The following is an 8,974-nucleotide window of genomic DNA, read 5'->3' as shown; positions in this document are numbered from 1 at the left end:
AGGGTTTCCGAGGCTGTAAATCTTTACGGGAGCAGATCTCCTCGTCTTTCTCCCATGGAGCAGCTGGTAGTTTCGAACTGCTGACCTTGCGGTTCGCAGCCTGATTCGTAACCACTACGCTACCAGACAATAATCTGCTGCTACTTGTCCTGTTTCAATATTCAATATTCTGGTGCTGTCTGACCAGATAGTATTTTTCACTGCTATTCATAAGGTTTTCAGTGGCTAATCATTCACAAGTAGTGTGCTCTCCTTCTTTCTAGCCTGTTTTTGTCTGGAAGCTCAGCTGAAAAGTATCCACCATGGGTCACCCTGCTGGTATTTAAAAATTGATGGCATACCTTCCAACATCACAGCAACACACAAACCACCAAAGTATGACAAACTGACAGATGAGTGGTGGTCGCCTTATATGAGTTGAAAATATTTACATTTTCCTTCTCTGACAAATTTCCACCTTGTATAGGTTCTGGGTTTTACTGTACCTCAGTTCAGATTCTACTGTACTGCAAAGAAATCAGAGAATAGCTGAGATGACTCAGCCAAGCTGAAATTCTGGACAGGTGTTTTCTTTTTTAATTTAGACTCTTCTTGAGGCGCTCAACCCCTTCCCAAGGAAACGCTTCTGTCTGTAGGAGAAGCAACTTGTGCTGTGTATTACAACTTAAATTCTAAGTACTGGGTTTGGGGAAGGTTGTGGTTTGCAGTGTGGATCCTAACTCCATTTTAAGTTTTGACATAAATTCAGCCAGGATTGATTCTGAGGAAATGGACCTAGGAATGTTCAAGTTGTAGAGATTTACAGACACTCAGGTAGGGCTACAAAGGTGTGAAGGAATTTCTGCAAAGTAATCTAATCCTAGTGTGGCACTGCGGGTAAATGTGCCAGACTGCAAAGCCATTTGAACTGCAAGGTTGGCGGTTCAAGTTCACCAGTAGCTCCTTGGAAACCCTATACAGGTTCCCTATTGGTTGGAACTGACTTGACACAACAATCTAATCCCAGTCTGTCCTCTTCTTCTTGCACCCCTCTTTCCAGTCCACAGTGCAATAGACATGAAACCTTTCAGCACACCTAAAGTAAAAGATGTCATCTTGATAACTAACCCAAACCATCGTATTTCCAACCACCTCATATGCATCTCAATGTCAGACAAAAAAGGAATACGGAAAAACTGATGCCTTCAAATTGTGATGTATGGTGAAGATGTTGATTAAACTGTGGATTGCCAAAAGAATGAACAAATCAGTCTTAGAAAAATACTACCAAAATGATCCTTAGAAGAGAGATTATAAGACTTTGGCTCACTTACTTGGGACACATCATTAGGAAAGATCAATTGGTTGAAAAGACTTCATGTTTGCTTAAGAGAGGGTGAGTGAAAAAGGAGGGAATGCTCAATGAAATGAGTAGACCCAATAGTCACAACCATGAACACAGCCACACCAGACAGCATTTTCTTCTGTTATACATAAAGTCGTCATAAGCTATAGCCAACGTGATGGCCAACCACCTGCTCTAGGGGGAAACAGACCCCAAATTCAAATGTGTTCTATAGAGACCCCTTTATTAAATCTTAAACAAAATGAAGACAAGCCATCCAGATGAGGAAGACTATCAGTATGAACCCATAGGGTGTCTAAAGAGTTCATGGCCATGTTGCTAATTATAGAACAAAGAAAACAAAGAAAATTTATCACAAACTCATGAATGGCAGCAGATCCATTCTTCACTGTCACAGGTGGGACTATGGAAGCAGGAAAGGGACCGTGATTGGGATATGTACACTATTACAGATCATAATAGCTTACAGGGTTGGCTGTAGGGTCCTCTGACTACCTTGGTTGTTTATGACTCGTGATTATGAGACCCTGGTATCCCAATTTCCATTAAGGGCACACCCAAACAAGTCCCTGAGAGAAAGACGGCCCCTCAGTTAACAGACTTGTTGTTATGCACTGTGCAGTCAGTTCCATGTATAGGGTTTCTGAACAGTGACCTATGGCTAGCAATCTAGTGCTTGTCCTACAGTGCCACACTGGGACCCCATAGTGGACTGACTTGTTGTTGTTGTTAAGTCGAGTCGATTCTGACCCATAGTGACTCTGTATAGGGTTTCCAAGGAGCAGCTGGTGAGCTTGAACCACGGACCTTGCAGTTCAAACGACTTTGCAGTATGACGCATTAGCCCACAGTGCCACACCATTACTGACTAGGGGAATCATAATCTACTTTCAGACACATTCTGCCTGAAAACAAGTTTTATATTGCCAGTTAATGGTCAGAAAAGAATTAAATGGAGGCTGAATTTATGTCAAAACTCAAAATGGAGTGAGGACTTCCACTGTAAACTGTAATCTTCCCCAAATCAAGTACTTAGAATTTAAGCTCTAAAACACAACACAAGGAGTTATTTATCTTACCGGAGGATTCTTCATCCTTGCCTTTTCACCAGATGGATGAGTCATGCCCATTGACAGTCCACCGTCCCTGAGAGGAGTAGGTTCTGTTACATAGCCTCATCTTTCTTACAGTTTGTAGTGATGATGTTAAGACTTTGAGAGCCAGGAAGGCAGTTTCTGTCTTCCAGGATAGTGATCATTACTTCAAATTTCACACAGTGTTCACCACCTGATACCTTTAAATGAATCCATTCCATGACTATTCTAATTTTACCATATGAGTGTCTTGATTTTCTCATGAGGTATCACCTTGAGACTTATGCATCCAACAAAATGAACTGAGCAACTGTCTACTGAAATTAGAGGAGAAAGGGTAGGTGGTTGGGTCAGGGATGATATATCTGGGTTGTAGTTTGAATAGGTTTTCATCCTAGAAACATCTTTCTGGCCACTGTGTGAAAACAGATGAAGTGGGGAAACCTATTGGCATGTGGTCAATTCAGTTGTCTGGGATAACCCAGATGAGAAATGCATGTGGAGTTATCTGACTTAGCAAAGAGGATTGGAAATTTGGGAGAAAAAATATCAGTTGAGAAGCACTAAGACCATATTACAGTTTCAGAAAGAACCAAAAAGGCTGGTCAAAATGACCAAAACAACTGAACATGTTGGTGAATGTTTTTGTTAGGTCTCTGTAATAGCATTCACAAAGTAGCATGGGGACCTTCTGAATGGAGATTGTTCTCTTCACAAGACCGTCTGAGGCCACACCATGAAGGACTTGAAATAATACCTGAAGACATTTAAACTTTATTTGGATGTTAATGACACAACCAGAACTTGTATTGGAGGATTAACCCAGCAGCAAATTGGAATGGAGACTAGATTAAAGACAAAGAAAACTACAAGGTGAATACTGAGATAGTTCAGGTAGCAGGAAATGAGGAATTCCACTGGATAGTAATGGTAGTGTAATGGTTAGGGTTCTGTGACAAATTGAAGAGTCCAGGATTTCCAGAGGTTTAGCAGTTGAGATTTGCTTATTCCCATGGTGATAAAACCAAATACAGGCGTAGTTAACTCTATGAAGAGTGGCTATGAGTAGCTGATCAACTGAAGGGATGCTTCCTTGGGGTTGTAAGCCAGTTCCTTGATAAAAAATCCAATCAACTTCTAGCTCTCTGTATACATACATGCAAATGTTTTGCTGGTAATTTTGCTTCTCTAGGAACCCTGGCTTAAGACATGTGGTAACTGAGAGAGTGGTATTCTAGAGAAACAAAACCGTAAGAATGAGTTTTTAAAATTGGTTCTCAAATATGACTAATTTGAAAGGCATTGATGTAGGGTAGTCATGTCTAACCTCCACTTCATAGAAATCGGTCTTGGGCTGATTTTGAGCTTGGTCCTCTGTCTCTCTTGTGGAGTCAGAGGAAGTCAGACGGTCCCCATTTGGTTTATGCAGTTGGCACTGTGAGCAGGATTCATTGCAATGGCTCCAAACCTATGAAATGATGAGGTTTTGTAAGAAATAAAATCAGGGGGTATGAGATAAAATATTTCAGCAGAGGGAAGAGCGGCAGCTTCTGGAATTGCCTGGAGCTGATGACACACTGGATAAAAAAGGATGGCTGATACAAGCCCTGAAGCTACTGTAATCCACCTTTCCAGAGGCCCAAGGTCATATGCATATGAATGGGATTAGTTCAAAGGAGAAGGAAAGATTGAACTTCAGTGTTTTAAAAGGTTTATTTGTATGACTGTCTTTTAGGAATGTTCCTTTCTCCTGCCTTTTATAAAATAGACATACATGTGTGACAGAAATATTGGGAATTATGACTACAGAAAGCTTGTAAATCCACCTTCAACCTATACTTGATTGAATTTGCTAAAAAAGGGAGTTAGAATTTTCAGGGGCTGGGGGAGCGGGCGGGGGGGGGAATGGAAAAAATAGGCTTCTTGCTTTAAGGCTCTGTAGAGTATGGGGACTTACATGGCATCCTGAGCCCTACCCAGAGCTTTCAGAGTTTGGACATTTGCATTTGAAAAGAAATGCAGACCAACTCAAAATTGCTAGGAGAACAGGGAGATTAATGATTGAAAGAAAGTGGAGGAAAAAGCAAGCAGTTTGGTGCTTTTGATTTTCGGAGGCATCAAGGCAAGACAATTCAGCCCATCAGAAAAAATCCCCATTCTAGGACTGAAAATTAAAGGAAGTAGGTGAACAGCAGCTAGTATGCTCACAGGTGACCAGCTGGGTCTACTTGTTGAGTGGAATTGGGGGAAATGCAGCAATGAAGACACAGCCTGAGCTTGGACATGTTCTATTGGTGCCTTTTGACCTTGAGATGAGAGCACAATGAAGGCTAGGTGGTCTGAAATTAGGGAGTTGTGTGAACTCCTGAGCCAATGGGACCCTGACTTAGACCATGGGGGCTAGGGCTGAGCGTGAAGGGGCAGCTGGTTTGAAGTGCAGGGAGGTGTGTGTGAACTTCCAAACTTCTAGCTGGTACTCATTTGGTCTAGCTAGGATGGCTAGGGCTGAACTGACCAGAACCTGACAAGATGAAGATAAAGATATCTGATACTCTGAGCAGGAGTCAATTGCTACAATTTGTGTATGAATGCAGTTGCTCAAAATTCCAGCTGAAATGGAAGATTCTTCATATCAAGGAACATGCTCATCTCCTCAGTGTACTGGGTTGATTGTTGTTGTTGTTAAAAGCCTTTGAGTTGGTTCCGACCCATAGCGACCCTGTATAGGGGTTTCCCAGGAGCAGCTGGTTAGCTTGAATCACGGACCTTGAAGTTCAAATGGCTTTGCAGTCTGGCACATTTACCCACAGCACCACACCAGGGTTGATAGGGAGGGTCAATATAGACTTTGATTATCAAAATGGGGGGCTGGCTATAAAAGCATGAATTGGCTGCCTTGTAAGCTTTCAAGGATGTGTTTAGATTTAGGATGAGGGGTCAAAGGAGAATCCCTACTGTCCCCACTGAGTAGTTTTCTTCTTTTCCAGATGAGTCTAGTGAAAGGGAGTGGGGATGATGCTGATAGGATTTTATGATTTAATTTTGAGTAGTTGTTAGTAGGATTAATTGTGATTATCAAAACTGTAATGTAAAAGATGTGTAACTAATGGGGGGTGGGGTAAATCATCTTTCTATCTTTCATTTCAGGAACAGGCCATCCCAGGACCATCAGGAAGGAGGAACATGAGTGGAACTTAAGATCCCTGCCTATAAAAGCGATGACAGCAGAGACAGCAACAGAGAGGGTAACATGGAAAGACAGAGCAGCTATGGATTCTAGGCCCATAGATCGAGTAAGGCTGTGTGCCTGTGGGTAGGAGGTTGACTTGCAGAATGTATCCTTTGGACATCTAAATGAATATATATTTTTTGTTTTGTATATGTGCATCCAATATTTTTGCTTTGTTCATTTGTGACATATAAGATGTAAATGTGGCCAGTGTATTTTTGGTTGTATACATTTTAGTTATATCGTATTAGGCACAAGTATGACTTTACAATTTTATTTATTTGGAGATTATGCATATGTAGATTTCAAGTTGACAAGGGTGTACCATAATGGTTAGAGTTCTGTGTCAGCTTGAGGAGTCCAGGATTTCCAGAGGTGTAGCAATTGAGATGTGCTTATTCCCACGGTGATGAAACATAATACAGTCTTTAGGCTGGAAGGTGGTGGCAGTGGTCAAAGCTCATGCACTTTACATCTAGGTTCTCACCTGGTCTTGGGGACTTTACCAGTGTGCTTGGTTTATAGGCTTGCTGGTCCTCAGTCCATGACAGATGAGAAGAAGCACTCACAGGGCACGGTGGAGCTAGTAGAGTCCGAATGCTCCTAAGAGCCTGGCTTAGTGTTGGGCATTCTCTTAAACTTTGGAACAGTGAGGTGTTGGTACTTGTTGTCCCTATTTTACAGGGGTTAGAATAGACTTGTTAAGGGACAGGCATGAGAAAGCAAGGGAAGTGACAACCAGAGTTTGAAAGGGGCCAGAAAAACATGAAAGCGCAGGTACAGTCTGCCCCCACTATGTAACATGCTGGTTTCTACCACAACCCTGGGTCAAAAAATTACTTGGTTTATAATATGTTAAAGGAGAGCAGGAAGGTGGGTTAATAAAATTTTTGGTGCCTAAAAAAAAAAACCAAGTCCTTGCCTATATTGGTCCTCCTAAAGACTGAGTGAGCAGTTCTAAGACCTCTGAGCTCATGGTTCCCTGTGGGAGTCTCCCTCATACCTCCATCATGAACAAGGCTTTGGATGAGAGGGGTTTCTCAATGCCCCTCGCCACACCTGTAACAGTATGAAGGACATAGCAGGGCCCAGGGAATCAACTGAAGGGAAAAAAGGAATGACAAACCAATCTCAAAGTTAGTGCCCTTTGTTCTGTTCTTGGGAGGGAGAATTGGGGCCTGGGCAGGGATTCCAGTTGGAAGGCAAGATGCAGGCCAAGCTTTTCAATATCGATAGCGATGGGGCTTAAAGGGGCCATCCAAGGGCAGGCCCAGGTACTGAGCCTATTTCCCAGTTAGCTTGGTCAGTTTCACAGTCAGCTTGCCCAGGTGGGCTTCAGCCACTGCTTCATCCAGCTTCTTGGGCAAGAAGTGGACTCCAACGGGATACTTATCTGGGTGTGTCCACAGTTCAATCTGTGCCAGCACCTGGTTGGTGAAGGAGTTGCTCATCACGAAGCTGGGGTGGCCCATGGCACAGCCTAGGTTAACCAACTGACCTTCGGCCAGCAGGATGATGCAGTGCCCATTCTTCAACTGGTATCAGTCCACCTGGGGCTTTATATTCACTTTCTCCACAGCATTCTCATCAAGTCACTTGACATCAATCTCCACATCAAAGTGTCCAGTGTTACACATGATGGCATCATCCTTCAGCTTCTCAAAGTGCCTGCCAAGGATGATATCAACACAGCCTGTGGTGTGACAAAGATGTTGCCCTCCTGACAGGCCTCATCTATGGTAGTCACTTCATAGCCCTCCATGGCAGCCTGTAATGCATTGGTGGCGTCAATCTCAGTGATGATGACATGAGCACCGAAAACTCTTAGGGCCTGGGCACAGCCCTTGCCCACGTCCCCATAGCCTGCCACAACTGCCACCTTTCCGCAATCATCACATCTGTGGCTTGCTTGGTGCCATCTATGAGGGACTCCCGGAAACTGTACAGGTTGTCAAACTTGCTCTTGGTCACAGAATCATTGATGTTGATGGCAGGCACCTTCAGAATCCCAGTGGCCTTCATCTTGTATAGGTTGTGAACCCCAGTTGTGGTCTCCTCAGAAATGCCTGGGATGCCCGACAGGAGCTGTGGGTACTTGGTGTGAATAAGGTTGGTGAGGTCACCACCGTTGTCCAGAATCATGTTGAGGGGTCTGTCCTTAAAGTACAGGGTTTGCTCAATGCACCACAGGTACTCTTCATCTGTTTCACTCTTCCAAGCGTACACTGGAATGCCAGCCTTGGCAATGGCAGCTGCTGCATGGTTCTGAGTGGAGAAGATGTTGCAACTGGACCATTGCACCTCAGCACCAAGAGCAACGAGGGTCTCAATAAGGACAGCTGTCTCCACAGTCATGTGCAGGCATCCAGCAATGCCGGCACCCTTCAGAGGCTTGGAGGCTGAGTACATCTCCCTCATGAGTGTCAGGCCTGGCATCTCATTCTCTGCGATGTCCAGGGTCTTACGTCCCCAAGAGGCCAAACTGATGTCAGCGACTTTGTAGGGCAGTTTGTCTGACATGCTGGTGACGTTTCAGTACCGACAGACAGGGCAAAGGGGGCCGGGCCTGGAGCTGGGAAGAAGAACTGGGCGGGCAGTGCCGGGCAAGGCCAAGGACTTGTTTTTATTGAGCTTATATAAAGTCTTGGTGTGGCGCTGTGGGTTAATGCACTAGACTGCAACATTGGTGGTTCAAGCCCACCAGACACTCCTTAGAAAAACCCTATAGAGGATCGCTATAGGTCAGAACCAATTCGATGGCTCTTAACAATAACAACAACATTTATAGTTTATACAATGCATACATGTAGGATAAATGATTCCACACTTCTACCCAAAAGCCTTCTGAATTCAAGACTCTGTTTTACAGGTTAAAGTTTTGTCAACCCTAAATCTGAAACCTTCTGTATTGGTTCTACATTGCTGCTAATGAATTACCATAAACGTAATGACTTAACACAACTTTCTTATTTCACAATGATGAAAGTCAGAAGTTCTACAATCAGTTATCAGTATGACTGTGTTCATATCAGTTCCTTTTCTAGTGGAGAATCTGTATCTTTGCCATTGCCACCTTCTAGAAGCTGATCACATTCCTTGGTTCGTGCTCTTGCCTCTACTTCTAAGGCCAGCAGCACAGTATCCTGAAATCTTTCTCTCTGCCATCACTCATCATCAGTCAGTTTGTCATATTGTGGTGGCTTTCATATTGCTGTGATGCTGGACATTATGCCACAGTATTTCAGATACCAGCAGGGTCACTTATGGTGGACAGCTTTCAATGGAGCTTCCAAACTAAGACACTTA

At 43.6% G+C, this 8,974-nt stretch overlaps 1 pseudogene; it reads right to left on the bottom strand.

Moving 5' to 3' along the window:
• Positions 1-6,891: 6,891 nt before the first annotated feature.
• Positions 6,892-8,188, bottom strand: LOC102812140 (annotated as a pseudogene).
• Positions 8,189-8,974: the final 786 nt, after the last annotated feature.

Source organism: Chrysochloris asiatica, unplaced genomic scaffold, assembly GCF_000296735.1.
Source record: "Chrysochloris asiatica unplaced genomic scaffold, ChrAsi1.0 scaffold00049, whole genome shotgun sequence".
In the NCBI taxonomy this organism is placed as follows: Eukaryota; Metazoa; Chordata; class Mammalia; order Afrosoricida; family Chrysochloridae; genus Chrysochloris; species Chrysochloris asiatica.
The sequence above is the reverse complement of the archived record's forward strand: the minus strand, read 5'-3'. Positions and strand labels throughout refer to the sequence as shown.